Here is a 20,508-nt window from a genome sequence, read left to right as displayed (position 1 = left end):
AGACCAACGTAGAATTAGTGCAAAAACCAAATATAGTGCTCCATGATCATGAGGATAGACAGGACAAATGGATATTGCAGTAATTTCTGGTAATTAGGTCAGAAGGTGAAGGACATTAGGTCACATAGTAGTCTTCATTGACAATTGCACTAGTCTAACAACTGATTTGAGTAATTGGTGGCACTCATCGCCCAGTTACTGAACATTTCTGTACCATGTATGTAGTATTACAGAATAATGTTCATAAATTATCTGAATATAGTAATTATTGGCACTCATTGCCCAGTTACAAACCATCAGAAGTCATCATTCGAAATGAGTTAATTATTGGCATAGCATTTGTACATAATTAATGTAATTATAGTAATCATTGGCATCATAGGTCATCTTACTACAGTAATCAGTGGCATTCATTGGCCAGTTACAAAGCATTTTTTTGTTTATGCGTTATTCAGGAGTGATCATGCAAAATTATTGGCATAGCATTTGTACATAATTAATCTAATTATAGTAATCATTGGCATCATAGGTCATTTCATTACAGTAATCAGTGGCATTCATTGGCCAGTTACTAAACATGTAGCAAGTATTGACTATTACAAAACACTTTTCATAACTCATCTGCTTTTGGTAATTATTGGCACTCATTGGCCACTTACAAAGTATTCATATAGTTTTGCAAAACATTATTCAATATTATTCAGAAGTTATCATTCAAAATGAGCTAATTATTGGCATAGCATTTATACATAATTAATCTAATTATAGTAATCATTGGCATCATAGGTCATCTTATTACAGTAATCAGTGGCATTCATTGGCCAGCTACAGAGCATTTTTTTATGCATTATTCAGAAGTGATCATTCAAAGTGAGTTAATTATTGGCATAGTATTTATACATAATTAATCTAATTATAGTAATCATTGGCATTATAGGTCATCTTATTACAATAATCAGTGGCATACATTGGCCAGTTATAAAGCATTTTTTTTTGTGCTAGCAATGCATTGCGTTGGGATCGATGATTAATTACTGGAGCATAACAATATTTGCTTTTGAGTTATATTGCTGCAAATGAAGATGTGTAATGTCATTCGTCATGAGTCAGCTGTAGCAACGTTATGAAACAAGTAGAGTATATGTGATCACATTCATAAATGACATAGGTTTAATGAACAACTGCTTATAGCACATTAATTTCATGAATAATTTCTCCTGCAAAACATACAAAATGGATTATTAAACTGAAAGAAGAAACGCATATTATACTGAAAAGTAGTGAACTTCGAATTAACAGGTAGTGAAATGTGCATAAAAAATGTATATGTTCTCTAGCTGTCCCTTCCAAAACCTTCAGTCATTATACCATGCGATATAAGACATACTGTCAAAACGAACTGCAACAAATACTTAAATAACTACATAGCATCTCTTAACTAACAGTAAATATATAAACTTCATCATTATTCTCATCTGCAAAGAAAAAACTTCATTATTCATATTACCATAACTTCATTACTATCATCACCTGTAAAGAAAAACTTCATTATCTATATTATCATAACTCCATTATTATCATCACCTGTAAAGAAAAACTTCATTATCCATAGTAGCATATTCTTCATCATTATTCATCACCATTCATTATCATCTGCAAAAAAGTCACTTCATTATTCATTATACAACTATTCCTTATTTCTAGCATATTTCATCACTAAAACTAAGATGTGTAGTTCTGTCTGGCAGCCTGCATCAATCGCCTCGTATTATGAAAGAAAAAATTAGTTAAGACTGCTATCATACGATGTGTATAGTATATTCTTGTTAATGCTTGTTAATTCTGATCCATTTACTCTTCATCACGAGGTATTGCATCCTCTTTCATTTATTCCGAAGGTGAAATTCCCATTTCTGTTTAATTTATTTCGTTTACACGTTGTTTCTTTCTGAAAATGATGAACAAGGATTAATGTCTTGCATTTAATTCATATACCCATTAGATAAAAACTGGTTTATAGTAACATAATTGAGCATACAGAGTTGCATGACAGAAAACGTAATATGTCAAAAACATCGACAGTGTTCAGAAGCAAAAATGTACACAGTGTATCACAATGTAGCAGCAAAAAAAAAAAGGTAAAGTAGTCACGATGTTGAGATATCGTAAGGCAAAATGTTAAAGTCAACTGGTGTTTGTTATATCTTAAATATTTCATAGTACATACAAACAAAACAGGAAAACAATCATACATACATAAAAAATGGAAAATATGCACGGTCTGATGTGTAACGACAACAAAAGCGACCTGCCAACCTTACCCTGCCGGGCACTTGCCAAGAAAAAATTACGATAATTATCAGTAGGTGTTCATGTGAATATAATTGCATAAGCCGTCATAAAAAATTAGGAAATGGCATTACAGTGTGATAAATCATAAAGTATTTTCATTCAATAAAAGGTTTGACGTTCGAAATGTGGTGGTTCCCTTTGGTTTTTCTGGTTCTCAAAGTTTCGACGTGTACTACATGGGGTGAGGAATGCTGCGAATCCGATATGGACCTGCGTATAGAAGTTCAAATTTACTACACCTACCTTTTCCTCTATTGGATAAATAGTGTGTACGTACTTATATCTTCCGTCCAATGTGAAAGTCACGGCACGTACAAACCTGTTTTTGCTGTCTTCTCCGGCGTTCTGCGGCACGTTTGATGTTGTTCAGCGCAATGTCAATTATTTCATGGTGTCGTAGTCGACGAGATGTAGGAAATGTTACTAATTCTTTAATTTTGTTAGGTAGTTCAACATTTTTCAGTATAACAGACGGAGATAGCATAGTAGATTCATTTGGTATGGAATTAATTACATCTTGGAATGAGAGTATGTGTGTCTCCCAATCAATATGTTTTTTATGGCAGTAAATTCTACACAGTTTACCAATTTCTTTCATTAATCGTTCACAAGGGTTCGAAGAAGTATGGTACCTGGATAAATAGACCGGAGAAATATTTCTAGCTCGTAACATACGTCTCTATAGCAGGTCGAAACTGTGGTCCGTTGTCGGAAATTACTTTCAACACATGCCCTACATGAAATAGAAAATGTTTTACAAATGCTTTCGAAACAGTTTTAGCAGTAGCTTTGCGTAACGGAGTGAAGATAACAAATTTTGAAGTGAGTTCAACAGCGACAAAAATGTAGCAAAAACCTCTATTAGTTCTAGGAATCGGACCAAAAATGTCTACAGCGGCCATATGTCTCAATTTAACAGGTACAATGGGATGTAATGGAGGAATATGTGAAGTCGTGTCTGATTTAGTTTTCTGGCAGATTTTACATGACGCTAAAACTCGTCGTATACGTTTCTCCATGTTGGAAAAATAACAGTTCTATCTCAGTATAAGAAAACATTTTCTGGCTCCGTAATAGGCGTAACTTAAATGAGTATACCAGATTAATTTGTTAACAAGTTCGTCAGGAATGCATTATAACCAATTGTTGCTGTCAGGATGAGAGCGGCTAAACAGAATGTCATTGCGTACAGTGTAATGGTTTCTAATGGTAACATTATTCCTATCTTGCCAAAGGTGTTTGATTTCTTTCCAAACGTTGTCTTTACTCTGCTCTTGTGCTATGTCTTGTAATGACGACGAAATGAAGTTTTCAAATGCAACTTGTTGAATGCACATGACGCTGAAATTTGCTTTGCAGAAGTTGGTTGCGATGTCTTGCTGATTGTTGTTAAGAGAACGGGATAGTGCGTCTGCTACAATATTTTGTGTACCGGGAATGTGAACAATTGTAAAATTAAATTCCTGTAAATAAAGTTTCCATCTACTTAATCTGTCGTGTGTAAATTTTGCCGAAAGTAAAAATTGTATCGCTCTATGGTCTGTATAAACTGTAGTGTGTTTTCCATAAAGAAAATGCCTAAATCTGGTAAAAGCCCATACAACACATAATGTTTCAAGTTCTGTAACAGAATAATTTCGTTCAGCAGGTGACAGAATGCGACTTGCAAAAGCGATGTTTTTAATTACTGTACAACCACCTTCTTCAATTTCCTGAAAAATATGTACGCCTAAAGCGGTGTTAGAACTGTCGGTGGCAATAGAAAAATTTCTAGTAAGATCTGGGTGCGATAAAAGTGGTGCATTCAACAATGCTTCTTTCAGGTTCACAAATTCAGAATGTGCTTGCCTATCCCAGGACCAAATAGTGTTTTTACCTGTCAATTGACATAATCTAGGGGTGTCTAAAGCAGAGTAATGAATAAATTTACGAAAAAAGTTAATTAAACCCAAAAAACTGCGTAGTTGTTTCTTCGTCGTAGGAACAGTAATGTCACGTAAAGCTTGAAGTTTTTCCGGGTCAGGCTTAATGCCTTCTGCTGAAATTACATGTCCAAGAAATTTTATAGAAGTTTTACCAAAGTGCGATTGACTGAGATTAACTGTGAGTACTTGTGCACGAAAAGTTTGCAACAGTCGTTCAAGAATCAGATTGTTTTCAGACCAGTTAGCTTCTGCAATAAGAATGTCGTCTACGTACGTTGTGATTCTGTCTTTAAGTTCTGTCGGAAATATTGTATTCAAACCGCGAATAAATGCTGCTGAAGAAATTGTTAAACCGAACGGTAATTTACAAAATTGATAACAGTCACCAAAACAGAGAAATGCTGTGTACTTTCTGCAGTTCGGATGGAGCTGAATTTGCCAAAATCCCGATTTCAAATCTAATGTGGAATAAATAGCAGTACCTTGAAATTTCTGTAGAAGTTCTTCTAGTGTCTGTGGGCGATCTGTTTCATTAATAATAATGTCATTGATTCCTTGATCAAGCATAGCTTGCAATTCTTTCTTAATTTGTTCTCTATGAATATACGGAATGGGATAATGCTTGGCTTTAAATGTGTCGTGCTGTTTAACTTGAAATTCATACATAAAACCGGACATAGTACCAGGAACGTTGTCAAAAACTGGAGCTTGCTGTAAAAGAATTTTGTGTAGTTGCGTGCGTTCGTCGTCTGTATTTGCACTGCTCTGTTTAACTTTATCAGAAATCATCTGTATAACGTCATAGTCGGCTTCGTCTGGAGTATTATAGTTGTGTACGTACGTATCTGTGAACAATGTTGAATTACAGTCTATGTTACGTGATGTGGAAATGACCTCTGTACGGTTAATTGTTTGTTCTTCCGCAGATGAAGAGTGCTGAAATTCTAAAGCCAGTTGTACATTTTCATCCTTCAACATTAAATAGGAATTTTGAAAGTCAATAATGGCATCGTGTTGTACCAGAAAATTCGTACCTAAAATAAAGTCTGTCGTTAATAACGGAATAATCGAAAAATTTGAGTGAAACGTATGACCTGCAATACAAAATGATAAATGTGTCTGTAATTTTACATCTACTCCTTTACTAGATACTGCTCCTTTCACTTTTGTTTTGCCTAATGGTAACGTAGGATAGATATTCTCTTTGCTACACTCGTTGAAAGTTTCTTCATTTATAACTGACATAGGTGATCCAGAATCGATTACTGCTGAAAATTTCGATGATCCAATTTTAACTTCGATGACAGGGTGTGAAATGGTTTTTTGAACAACTGGTCTTTTCTGCAAAAGAGTGTCTCGTACGTCGTCAAAAGTAATAACATTTTCGTGAACAAGATTCTGTGTATCTGAAGTATTGCTTACGTTGCTGGAAGATGCAACCTGTACTGTAGCTAGTCAAATTCTATCTGACGTGTTATTATTTTCAGGACGATTCTGTGGCATTTCGACTATTTGAACCGTTCTGTTATTTCTTCCAGACATATTACGTTCTGGATGATACCTACTGTCTGGTTCATTCATGATGATGTGTTGTTGCTGATGTTCTTGCTGCTGATAAGATCGACTGTTATTAAATGTACGCTGAAAGTTGTGCTCATTATTTTTACGTCTGTCATGATAGTCATTTCTATATGGCGCATTGCGACAGGAATTGAAATAGTGTGTTTTCTGTATGTACTGATTTCCTTGTTGCTGTGCGTTACTATTTGTTGGAGCTGAGACTATACATGCACGCGGCGAAACATTAAAGCTTGGTTGACCTTGTACATTACATTGTTGGTTAGGTTTGCTAACCGGCTGGTTTTGATGCTGTTGCGGAGAAAAACGCCTATTGTTACCAAAATGCGTTTTCTGTTGCTGATAATTTTACACATACTGATGATTACAATTTTTGTCTGTTATTAAACTTCTCATGGTTGTCATTTCTAGAGCGTCTAATGAAAAATGTCACTTTCGGTAAAAGTTGTCTTATCGGGTTTTCTTTACTCATTCCTAATTCTAGATAGAGCAATAGTTGAAGAGCTGTTCTGATAGATATAAAGGATAGTAGAAGAGAAGGCAGCAGTGCAGAAAACTAAAGATGAAACAGCACTACTACGGCTCGGGGCCCTGTGCACGCTACGGCACATATTCATTAAAGTGTAATGAATCCCGTGAGGTCCATTACGCGCTGCAAATAAATTTTAGCTTTTGCGTTACAGGCAATGCCGGTGAAAATTCAAAAGCAAATTGCTGTATCCATGCCAATTGTAGTTTCTGTATTACAGGCAATGCTATTGAAAATACAAAAACAAATTGTCATATACGGTTCAAAGCGTGTACCTGTGCTCTGTCATTTTCAAATACCTTAGACATTTTACGGATGAAAATTGCTCGTAATCAACGTTATCGTCACTGAATGTGTGAACAGGTTCACGATTACATAAGAATCTGTTTGTCTGTATCTTTTCGGATTTTAAGTCACGTAGTTTCTGTAAATTACTTAAGTTATACTGGCTGTAAGAGTGTGAGAAATGTTCGGAATGTGGCGTCTGTTGTGATGTGTTAAACGCTGAAACATTTTTTATCTCTGTTACCTCTTGCTGTAAAGTTGACAATTTTCTACGTAATGTATTATTAGACGAATCTATCTCACTGATTGTCTGCTGTAAATTTTGGAATTCAGGTGTTTGATTAAACGAAATCGGTGAAGTATCGTCTGATTTGCTGTCATTATTAATTTCAATAACGTCAATACGACCGGCCAATTCATCATATTTTTCAGTCAGTATTTTTACCTGATCATCGTTTTTAGTGTCAGAAGCATTAATCTGTTTTTGTATTTTACGTGTGGTTTCGTTCAATTTTTTAACGTCAGCTTTAATGACATCGGAATCCTGTGTTAGTTCTAATTGTTCGAGTCTGTCGGTCACTGTCTGAAAGTCTACTGTGTGTGTATCTGTTTTTGATTTTAGATCGGAAATTTCATCACGCAGTTCGGTGTTCAACTGTTTGATAGTGTTAATTTCGTCTGATACTGTAGCAATATTGTTGTCTACGTATGTTTTTGCTTTCGCAAACAATTTACGTTTATCTTCCTGTCTCTGTACGGTAATTGTTTCCATGACTTGTCGTTTTACTTTATTTTGTTCCTGTATAAGTTTACGGAAACGCGTTTCACTGTTTTGCAGGTGGTGATTAAAACGTTCGTCAATTTGACTGTTCTGTTGGTCGAATTTCGCGTCTACTTTTGTATCCAGCGTGCGCGAAAGTTCTGCTGTCATTAATTTAAACTCGTCGCGTAATTGTGTTGCTTTTTCAGAGCATTGTTTACCGACTGCACTAATTTCGTCTCTAAGTGATTCTGTTGCAGCTGTTTGCATATCCCTTAATTCTTGGGCAATAGATCTAATTTCATCACTACTTTTCCTAGCACAAGCCAACTGTTCTTTAGTATCATGACATTGCGCGGCAACGGCTGTAATCTGTTCACTAAGTTGTTTAAAGTTGTCGTTTTGTTCTTTTTTCGATTGTTTGGAATCTTCATTTTGATGTAGCAATATTGCCATAATTTGATCCAAGCCAATATTACCTACTCTATTCTCTGTGCTGTTTCATGGTGTATCTGCAATTGTCACGTTTTGTGTATCCATTTGGATATTCTGTGATTCTTGAAAATGTTTGCTAATCGGATGTGCACTGTTAGTCACTACACCGGAATTAAATAAATCTGCCGTACTTTGAGTACACTGTTCATTTTCGTTAGAAAAATTTGTCTGTTCATTACGTAAATTTTGTAAACCGGGCGTGTCGAACTGCGCAGCGTTCATTGCAACAGAACGTCCCGCGTCATCAATTGTCGTTAAAGTAACAGAGGACACAACTGAATTTATTTGTTCATCATTATGATCAAATCAATATTAGTGGTCGGTACGCACTGATTGTCTGTAAATGGAGTATTGTCATCACTACATTGAGTATCGCAAATATAATCGGTCAAATTATTAGAGTCGGTTATTTCGCTCATTATACATCGCGATGTGCTATTAACAGCTTTTCGCGGCATTTTTCACAAAACAAAATTATTCACAAATGAAACAAAGACAATGCAAAATGCAACAAACACAATTATAACCAAGAGCAACAAATTGCCGATGATCTGTGGAAGAAAGAGTGACAAATTAGTAAATGCGTTGCCCCAAATGCTAATTATATTTAAGTAATTAAGAGCAGATATATGACTACTTATCAGAAGATTCACAAAGAAATACGATCCTGGCCGGATGTAGCCAAGTGACACCTCCCTGCAAAAATTATTAAATGACAAATGAGAATGGAGCCAAGTGTAACCTCCTCACACAAAAATTAAGGGGTGAAAATTGACCATGAACCCACAATAATAATAATTAAATAATGAACCATGAACCTCTCAACATAAATAATAATATCTGGTAAATTTTATAAGGGCAGCAGCACTGACCTTCGGCCCTGTATTCTGAATAAAAAGCAAATATTCTTACCTCAATAAAAACTGCATCTATATTTGCTCTTAATTATACATTCTTCGACACAGCTTAGTGCAATGCTGGCCTATTTTTTTTTTTTTTTTTTTTTTTTTGGATTCTTGGAAGCAATGATAATGCATTGGAAAAATTCTTTAAATTGAAATGAATGCTTTTCTTTAAAAGAGTTACTTTACATTATAAAAATTATTATTGGGGCATTTTTTCTGAACAAATTAAATTACAATTAACATACATTATTAAATATGCGCAAGGCTGCTTCTTTACCTTCTACAACAATACTCATCCTCCAGAGTCCTGACCAGAGTCGCGAGCAGAGCACACAGCCGACGCATGCCGACTCCCGCAGACTGCTATCGTCCACTCCCTACTAAAGCCGACCGACTACTACTGCAGACTGTCTACTACTGTCGACTCGCGCAGACTAGCGCAGACTCGCGACAAGCAACAACTAACAATATACTACTCTCTGGTCAGAGATTCTGTCATGCTTCGCCCATCGCCGGCGAAGCATACTCCTTACACGTTCTTTGAGGACATTGTGGATAATTTATCAAGCAAATAGTCTTTGATCCCAAGGGAAGGTTTCTCTAACCTAAAAAAGTCCCATGTGTGGGCCACACGTACTCTGATACCTTAATAGCCTCTTCCTGCGTGTAGTATACGCCTGACCTATTAAGGAGAAACCTGTAATTCTATACCCAATAGCGGAGGTCGAGAAATTCGCATCCGATACCGTCGGAGAGTCGTCTGAGTCTCTGGTTTATACCTTTCATTCAGCTCCAAACCAGAGGACCGCAATCAACCCTGGGAACGATGCAACAAATAGACAGCCTCTTCCACATCACGGGCGAGACTCCCTGGCGAACATACCGAGTGCACGCTGGCATTCTTTCCCATCTTGTCTGCTGTTTCCGTAAAGGGCTTCATAAACCGCCTAACGTTGGAGTTCCCAATGACAAGCATACCCACCTTTTGCACTTACCCGGACTGGGCAAAAAAATTGGCTACTGGCTCAACAGGAGAGGCATCTTGTGCTGGTTCAGAGCTAACACTGGGTAGCTCCTCATACCTGTTGCTAAGGCGTAGGGAGCCAGCCGCGCGACCGGCTCCCTCTTTCGCCTTCCGTCCAATGACACGTGAACCCACCACTGTCTGCCACCCACTCTCGAGTGGGGAGAGATCGGTCAGATGTTGCGAATCAGAAGATGCAGCGACATCCGGGGCACCAGGAGATTCCAAAGGCACCAAAGGTGCCAAAGGTCTCGTCCCCAACGCCCCGATGCTGACGCAACTTTCAACATTAGCCAGAAGCATGTCGATGGTAGTCAACGCTGCTTGCAGCTGTTTATGAACAGCAGACAACTCTCCTTGTGTCCGGTTACAACAAGCACAGTTCCTAGTGTGTAAAAATAGATACTCTAGTGGCCATTAAAATTGCTACACCAAGAACAAATGCAGATGATAAACGGGTACTCATTGGACGAATATATTATACTAGAACTGACATGCGATTACATTTTCACGCAATTTGGTTGCATAGATCCTGAGAAATCAGTACCCAGAATAACCACCTCTGACCGTAATAACGGCCTTGTTACGCCTGGGCATTGAGTCAAACAGAGCTTGGATGGCGTGTACAGGTACAGCTGCCCACGCAGCTTCAACACGATACCACAGGTCATCAAGTGTAGTGACTGGCGTATTGTGATGGGCCAGTTGCTCGGCCTCCATTGACCAGACGTTTTCAATTGGTGAGAGAGCTGGAGAATGTGCTGGCCAGGTCAGCAGTCGAACATTTTCTGTATCCAGAAAGGCCCGCACAGGACCTGCAATATGCGGTCGTGCATTATCCTGCTGAAATGTAGGGTTTCGCAGGGATCGAATGAAGGGTAGAGCCACGGGTCGTAACACATCTGAAATGTATCGTCTACTGTTCAAAGTGCCGTCAATGCAAACAAGAGGTGACCGAGACGTGTAACCAATGGCACCCCATACCATCACACCGGGTGATACGGCAGTATGGCGATGACGAATACACGCTTCCAATGTGCGTTCACCGCGATGTCGCCAAACACGGATGCGACCATCACGATGCTGTAAACAACACCTGGATTCATCCGAAAAAATGACGTTTTGCCATTCGTGCAATCAGGTTCGTCGTTGAGTACACCATCGCAGGCGCTCCTGTCTGTGATGCAGCGTCGAGGGTAACCGCAGCCATGGTCTCCGAGCTGATAGTCCATGCTGCTCCAAACGTCGTCGAATTGTTCGTGCAGATGGTTGTTGTCTTGCAAACGTGCCCATCTGTTGACTCAGGGATCGAGACGTGGCTGCACGATACGTTACAGCCATGCGGATAAGATGCCTGTCATCTCGACTGTTAGTGATACGAGGCCGTTGGGATCCAGCACGGCGTTCCGTATTACCCTCCTGAACCCACCGATTCCATATTCTGCTAACAGTCATTGGATCTCCACTTCCGCGAGCAGCAATGTCGCTATACGATAAACCGCTATTGTGGTAGGCTATAATCCGACCTTTATCACAGTCGGAAACGTGATGGTACGCATTTATCCTCCTTACACGAGGCATCACAACAACGTTTCACCAGGCAACGCCGGTCAACTGCTGTGTATGTATGAGAAATCGGTTGGAAACTTTCCTCATATCAGCACGTTGTAGGTGTCGCCACCGGCGCCAACCTTGTGTGAATGCCCCAAAAAGCTAATCATTTGCATATCACAGCATCTTCTTCCTGTCGGTTAAATTTCGTGTCTGTGGCACGTCATCTTCGTGGCGTAGCAATTTTAATGGCCAGTGGTGTATAAGATCTCAAATGGCGCTACTGAGTTTGGAATGTACGCAAAATATAACGATAAGAATAAAGAAACACTAAAAACTCCTCTGCAGTTTTCTCACTGTGCCCTGACACGGCAAACTCTTAACAGAAATAAATTTCTCTACTGCAGTGGCTGCTTCTACGGTTACCTATTACTAGGAACCCTGCTTACTCGAAAGCTACCGCACGAGCTAAGTATGCAAACTAGAATGCAATGGTCTAAACTATATGCTAAGTACCAGCACTAGATTTAAACTTTAGTGGCACAATATGGTAGTCTGACGGCGGGAAATTTACACTAGGAAGGACATGTACGCAAAAACAAAAACTTACACTACTTTGCTAACCACTAGTCTACAAAGTAAAATACACACGTGCGGTTCACTTATTTGCAGAAGCATTTGAGAAAAAAAGAAAACTAAATCAAATTTCTGTGTATCAGGGAAATGTTGCTGCTGCTACCGCTTCTGGCACATCCACTCTGCTGGTACACTCATCAGAGAATCATCTTCTCTGCAGCCATGTAGAGGGCAATGGACATTGCGTGCATCCTTGGAACACACTGACTTGTCCACTCAGCAGATTCTCGAGGCCACTGTCTCCACTGCAGCTGCTCACATAACACCGCAGTGCCTTGTAGGGCAGCAGGTGGCAGGCATAGCTCATACACTGGCGTCGACCAGTAGATCATCGACTGGTTTTTACCAGGGCTCTATCGCTGAAATCAAAGGGGTGTGGCCAAGTAAACCCTAGTAGCTCTGCACTGAATATAGATGGTAGCGCAGAGCTAAAACACAGCCTCTCCACCATGGACGCCGATGTCTGTTCACAGATGCAAGTCAGGAGCAGCAGGTTGATGTTGAGCCGAAACCCATCAGTTCCTCTCGACAAACCGGAGGTAGAAGCCCCCAGACTTCACATAAGCGGATGAAAGGTTGGCATCTCAAAGGAGCTGGATCTGCCAGACCAGGCAGACAGCAGTCTCAAAGGTAGAAGTCACCTGATGAATGGTAGCCAGCACATCACAGGTTCTATATCATAGTTGGCTAACTGTAACTGAATAACTTATCAGCTTGGAAGGATGAGTATTTATTGCTGTCCATCAAAACCAAAAACGTTATATCTTGGCAAGAATCACAACACGTGTCCTCGTTTTCTGTGCTCATCAGCATTTTTCACCGCACCTTGGTATCATAACAGTGGATTTCAGTGCTTCAGCTTGGTGCTTTTCTGCGATGTCAGTGGGCTGATAAGTGTTCTTGAGGAACATTTACTAGTTGTTGCAGCATCGAGCTGTGCTGTCTGAATGGTGTTATGATCTCTTCTTAGAGAGAAATGTGTCTGAATTCCGTGATGTATCATACAGTATTACTCCCGGTATCGGCTGTCTGTGTGTTCTTCATTCTGATTGCCTAATGGCGCACTGACCTAATTTTATTTGGATTTGCGTTGGTTGGAGAAAACGTAAAGAAAATTTTGCATTTCCCCAGGATATCTTTCTGTAAAACTATATACACCACTGCTTTAAAAAAATTCGTCCCTAATTTTTCTTTAGTTTGCCTCTGAAACAATCTCATGACCTATATGTTACAAGAATAATTACACACTACACAATTTTCTTGTTATTCAAATGTTTGTGGAAGCTTATTCATAAAGTCCCTGTTTTGTTTCTTAATTGCATATTGTCTGTTGAATCTTTATGCTCTAAAATAAGTTTGTAATCTTATTTTGCCTTAGTTTTTTGTTCCTTATCAATACTGTTTAGCCACTGAACAGGTATTTGATGTATTTTTGATTCAGGGTGATGAGTGGTTTTACAAATCAAGCAAGAGTAAAGCACACAAACTGTTAGTAGAAAAATGGTGGCACTGGTAGTGGTAAATCTTATAGTCGTGATATTATAACATTGTTTATCTCTTTGGCTCTGAGCACTATGGGACTTAACTTCTGAGGTCATCAGTCCCCTTGAACTTAGAACTACTTAAACCTAACCAACCTAAGGACATCACACACATCCATGCCCGAGGCAGGATTCGAACCTGCGACCGTAACGGTCGCGCGGTTCCAGACTGTAGCGCCCAGAAACGCTCGGCCACTCCGGACGGCGTTTATCTCTTTGGTGTTGAATATGCTGGAACATTTCTTTTGCGATACGCCGCCCTTTTTGTGACGCTATCAGTTCGCCGAATCAGTGTAATAGATCGGGGTTTAAGGCGTAGTTCAAGGTCGTTTTTCTAACCAATACCTTGTAGTAACTTAATGGTGGCCGTACCAGTGGCGGTACCTGGAAAGCGAAATTGTGCTCCTGCTATGTGACAGAGTGCACCAGTTATCAATATATCAGGGTTTTGTAATTCTACTTTGGTCATGCCTCATGCCTGTGGGTTTACAATTTTTGTAATAGTTTACGATGACAACTACCAGCGAGAGAACTGAATAAATCCAATGTGCCCCCACTCACTGGAAATGTAGCCTTCAGCACTCTGCTTCTTCTGTTTTCCCTAAGAATAACTGAACCTCACACGCCCGCACATTAGTCTGCAACAGTATCACTCTTGCTTCACGTATAGTGACGCTTTCTCTTAGACATTCTTGTAACTCTGATGATGACATAACGATGTACGCCTTCCTCTGAAATTAATAGTACCTCCTGCATTTATACCTGTATCCACTTGCCTATAGTTTCCCACTTATCCGCTTTATCGGATATGGGTGAACGGTAGAACTGCATTCATGCCCACTATCGGAATTTGAATGGATACATGCAGTTTTATTGTGTGTGAAATGAATTCAGCGGCTGCTAAGTGATAGTACAGTGCTAGGTTCTCCTCATTTAAGTTAATTACATGTTGCAGTTCTGCGGGAAATTCTTTTCGTCGGGCGTAATGCCGCTAGGAAGTGTTCTTTTAGGTAACAGTGCAAAACTCAGTCGCCGTTGTATTGCATGATAAACCGCTTCTTGCATTGTTCCTACTTTTAATCTTTTATCATTCAAGCTATGTTACAGTGTTCATAACAACCTGGCTAAGATCATTCTCCCGTTTAATGCGCTTAACCGAATCTGAATTCTTTGTATGTTGCTATTTATTGTCTGCTTAGTACACTGTACCAATTCCATAGTCCACTGTCTTACCATTCTCTTAGTATTTAACACATTTTGTTCCATGTTTGATACCTTTGTAGTATCTGGTCTTGGTGGCACCAGCTGTTACTCGAATTTGCTCTACTCTGTTATTTAGCTTTTGTATATCTCAACGCTGAATATGTTCTTGCCTAATTTCTCTACTGGATCCAACCATTCTCTTTTGCTTGGTGTTAACGTCTGTGGCACGTATATCCGCTTACTGATTCAACTGCTCTCTCAATTCCTCGTAAGAAAGTCTCAGCTCTTGATACTCGTTTTGTATTTCGGCTAAAACTTTATCTTTCCGCACTTCTTCTTTCGCCGAAAGTTAATCTCAACGTCCAGCAATGGCTAATTAGTAGCGTGTATGGCTGTCTAGAGACCAATATTCCAGAATTCAGAACGTAGTTCTGAACTGGATTCAGTACATCTCCCTTGACGAAATGAAGTGTTTTTGGGAATACGATAAAATTTTTGGATTCCACGTTAGCACGCCGCCTATGTTATCAATTCCCTCCCGCTCCTGACAAAGTGTGTAGCTTAAAAATAAAAATAAAATAAGCTCTACCCTACTTATTGACAAATAGCATCTAGTACAGACTTCTGAATTCTGTCGTACATGATACTCAATAACTCACAAGAATACTTACAAATAATGAATGTACAGCAAACTCTAAAAGCAATATAAAAAAATCTGATTATAACTACTTATCTCGCGGCCAGAGTGCATTAAGTATTTTGCGTAACTCTTTACAATCGTTAGGAACCCGTTTCCAACTACTTTAGATGCTTTTTTCGATACTGGTGTGTCTGATGGGACTTGTAGTAATGTACTGACAGCTCCTTTGCTTGGTTTAACCCTACTTGGCGAAGTCATTTTAATGACGTGGTATGGGTCGTGCATCCGGTTTTAAATTTCTTGGTTTTAGTTGCAGTCAGGTCTGCCAACTCTGCATTGTAGTAGTTTTCCTAGACATTGACCCTTCTGTTCCAGACATTCTAAGGCTTTAGTGTTGGCTCATTTCACCCTTTGCCAAACCTCCCGTAAAAGTTTTGCGAATTCTTTTACTGACTCACTATCAGTTCGAAGCTTGGGTTTTATCACATCAAAAGGAGATAGCATCTTTCTGCCGTAAGACTCCTCGTATGGTAAAAGCTTGGAACTGGCGTGGAGTTTAGAATTGTATACTGAAATTATGAAGCTAATTATGTGTCCCAATCATTGTGTTGCCAATTGAAATAATGGCTTAATATTTTGGAAACCGTCCTATGCACTGTCTCTGTACATCCACTTGCTCAACGATGAAAAAGGCTTCTTTGTAACTTCCGAAAGGAAAGCAAATGACGCAACTGCTTCATTACATCCGATACGAAATTTATTCCTTGATCTATTATTATGGTCGCCAGTACTCCAAATTTTGAGGTTCGAGTTATTGTGACATTCGTTACATGAGATATGAGCAGAGAAAAAAATGACGAAAAATCTCTCTGACTTTATAATGTTCGAATGACACCGACTCTTTAATGAATCATGGTCTCAGATCACGTAAAACGCGCATCACATCGGTGAGAGATATTAGATTGAAATTGTTCATTACAGATATCTTACAACAAAATATCTTTCTCTCACGCTGTCAATTAATAATTTGAATACAATGTATTATCTTTTGAATTAATGGGCTTTGTTAAACAAAACTGAAAGACTGTGAAATTCGTAATTGTATGTGCACCAGTTTCTATTCGCACTAGCAAATTGACTTCAATAATATAAAACAAGCAGCTTATATGTAATGTATGTAAGTAATAATTATCTTAATGAGGTGGCGACAACGACAGCTGAACAGATCGCGACCGAGCTGGCTAATTCTGGTTGGTTGGTTGGTCTGGGGGGAGGAGACCAAACTGCGAGGTCATCGGTCTCATCGGACTAGGGAAGGATGGGGAAGGAAGTCGGCCGTACCCTTTCAAAGGAACCATCCCGGCATTTACCTGAAGCGTTTTAGGGAAATCACGGAAAACCTAAATCAGGATGACCGGACGCGAGATTGAACCGTCGTCCTCCCGAATGCGAGTCCAGTGTGGCTAATTCTGATTACAAAAACTTACCAGTGGCTGCTTGAGCTGTTAAAATCTAATGTTGTGATTAGAATAAAAGACCACCATGCAGTCGATTCCTTTTTTATCTTAACTTATTACTCAGTAAGTAGACTTACACAGACTATATGTCTACACAGACACAACCAGAAGGAAAGCATAAGAACAGATAACAAGAGAAAAGAGCGAAAACAAGTGACACAAAAAGACAAAGGTTCTCCTTCCATACTCCTGGACATTAAGAACTTAATCAGCATTATTATGAGTCCACGTAGTATGCGGGTCCTTTCCCCATAATAACATTATTATTTTCCATTCAATAAAATATCACCGTCTTTTCAAATTAAGTTATCCAGGGTAAGAAAGAAAGGAAAAGTATCACTGAATCCTTTCATTATGTTCGCTTTTTCTTCTGGAGTTGCTACTTCAATGTATGGAGAAAAATTACCTGTTATTGTTAATATTATTTATTTCCTGTAGGGGTTACATTAAACAACCCTAAAATATCCAATCTAATCATTTCGGATGGTTTGTTCACTTTTAGCAATCTTTGCAATGGGACTTGCCGAAGACAAAGGTCAGCACTTTGTGCACAAAGTATACAGTTTTTGATATACTGTTCCACGTCATGTCTCCTAGTTTTCCACCAGTATTTTGCATTGACTGTTCTCTCCATAGTTCTGTGACTGTCATTACCTTCTAATATGTAGTCATGCACTTGTTGAAAAAAACTTTGTCCCTGAATGCTGTCGGAACCACTGCACGGGATGTAGATGGTGGTGCAGGGTTACAGCATGGTCTAATTCACCAGAGGTAGACTTCGGACGTCGCTGCCTGCTCACAGATGCAGACTGGGGGCAGCAGCCTTTTGCACACCTCCTGGATACAGAGGGAGGTTGAAGGTGTGCCAAACATCATCAGTTCGGCTCTCAGCAAGCCGGAGACAGAAGTTCCAAAGAATTCACATCAACGGATGAGAGGTTGGCAGCTCACAGCGATCAGGTTCAGCAAACCAGGTGGGTAGCAACCTCAAAGGTAACCTGCTGCTTCAGATGATACATAGACTTTATTGTTGATAGTAGAAGCCCTAGTTGAATCATTTCCCTATGGGACCCGCCTGCTATTATGACCATTATTAAATGACTGTTTAAGGTGCTTATTGAAAATCTATTGTTGATAAAATAGATTCACCACCTAGACCATGGCGATGGATGTTACATGACTGATTACAACGCCAACGCTTGGGCTGCTGGTTTTATCGCATAAATTTAGCGCACTCACGAACCGACAGGTCACCAAGCTTCATGCTGGCTTGAAGTATTACTTTCATTGCTACATTCATCACTCACTGGAAATTTCGAGTGGCTACCCTGCGACAATAAAGTGCTATTTTTATATCTGCACAAGTATCAACTAGCCTTACCCAGATCCTAGCGTGAGGAGCAACTTGGAGGCTCTCGTCATCGAATAGGAATACCTTTGCACGGCCTACAATGGAACGTGCCTGCACTGACACACCTCACACTGGGGTGACTGCTCTGCTGATCTGTCACATGTAGACTTTTATTCTGGCACGTCCTTGCAGTATCGATAAGATGAGGTTAGAGTACAACAGGGCACGCACAACTGGATCGATATGCGAAAGGGGCTTGAATTCTGCCTCTAATGATCACATCGTCAAAACTAGTCTTCATCTGACTTCCCGCTCTGCCATCGAAGAAGAGGAGTAGGTCGTCCAAGAATAACTTCAACCAGAGATTGTTGTTACTTCTCGTTCTCAGCCCATCAGAACAGACGACAAACTGAAACTAGACAGTGGCGAGTTTTACTATCACAGCAACTCATTGCATACTATCAGCACACATTACCTGTAATCGTCTTCATGGAGGTCGTCGATTTGCTCCTACGCGACATTCGCAATAACATAGGGCTCAAAGATGTTGATCAGAGGAAAAGTAAGTGATAGAGTGTCACCAGATGGCGCCGTGATTTGTTCTCCGACAAGTCATATTTTAGTGTGAAGCTTAACAGCCGTATGTACAGACGTGTAGAGATTATGAACGTTGAAAGCTCTCTCATTTCTGCGTAAAAGATCGTAACTTAGAGGTGACTGGTTGAACGTGTGAGCAGCACCAGCATTAGCTGGGGTATAAACCTCCACATGGTCGTAAAATGGTTTTTCATGATCCAGGGATACTGAGACAATACCCTGCGCTGTTTTGTTGAATTTTACGATGCAACATTCGCTAGTTTTTACTACATGCGCAAGTAACAATCATGCCTCTCCCTGTGTCACCAAAGCTCAACTGATGGACGATATAGAAGAAGCTGAATGCAACAGCAAATGTGCTACGAAAACAAGAATTATACTGAGTCAAGCAAGCGAAGAGGTGGCATGGTAAATCGGTGTTCAGTTTGCCTAAACTTCATTTTCTGCAGATTTTCACCATCGTTATGTGTTATTGCCTGCATTCTTTCAAGCAGGACAACGTTTTCTTCATCCATGATCAACAGCCTATACGTCCATTTTTCTTCCTCAGTGGCACGGCGGGCTATCGGAATTTATAAAACCAGCTGATATGTCTAAGGTCATTCCAATTCTCAGAAAGCCTCTGCCCAGCTTAAATACCAGTTACGTATAACAAGATATAGTGCTTTGTTTCGTGTTGGTATTGGACTAACTCTGTGGGTGGCATCATTCGCCAGCAGCAGCATGCAATGTTCTGGATAACAGTGCTACATTCTAACACAAAATAATGTGTAAAATATCACAATATGGGATTTGGACATCTGTCTAAATGAAATACGTTACAGCATACACTGTTTTACAATTGCTAAGGAAGACAGTCATTTTTGGACATGAATAATCATAGCACACATATTTGTAAGGGAAGATGGCACAGACTGCAACACTTGGGAAAACAGAAGAATAGGCATAAATAAAGTTCATGTTGGACACATGTCCGACTCCTAACAAAAAGGTCGATATCGGACTGTCAGTAAGGAATATGCCCCCAGACGGTAGTAATACACATTTTGTACATGTTATTCATGCGCCTCTCTCAATGCAGTTCTTAGTTCTTCCACAGTTCGAAGAGGCAGTGTTTGCTGAAAACGCGTCTGCCAAGAGCATCCCAGGTATGTGCTATAGGGTTAGGGTCTGGGGAGTACGTAGGCCAGTCCATACGTTCAATATTTTCACTTTCCAATGTGTCTGACTCTTCAGCAGTCCTATGTGGGAGGGCACTGTCTTTCACAAACAAAAAGTAGGGACCTACTGCACCCATAAACAGACGGGCATGATCCCGAACCATCTCCCTACAATACCGCTGAGCTGTAATGGTACTTCGCGCTAAGATATGCAGCGATGTTCGGCCATTGTGCATAGGACTGCCTTCACCATAAAGCGCAGTCCATACCGATGACGTTCATGAACATTCTGTGGAGTGTAACATGTTCCTTTCTCTCTCAACACTAACTGTGGCCAGAATTATTTGCCACAGTGAAGTGCAATTCGTCGGAGGACATTACTCTGCACCACTGTTGCTGACCCCAACCAACATGCTACCTACACCAATGAACTCCTTGTCCACGATAGCGTTGTTGAAG

This window comes from Schistocerca americana, chromosome 2 (genome assembly GCF_021461395.2).
Source record: "Schistocerca americana isolate TAMUIC-IGC-003095 chromosome 2, iqSchAmer2.1, whole genome shotgun sequence".
Lineage (NCBI taxonomy): Eukaryota > Metazoa > Arthropoda > Insecta > Orthoptera > Acrididae > Schistocerca > Schistocerca americana.
This window is presented reverse-complemented; position numbering follows the sequence as displayed.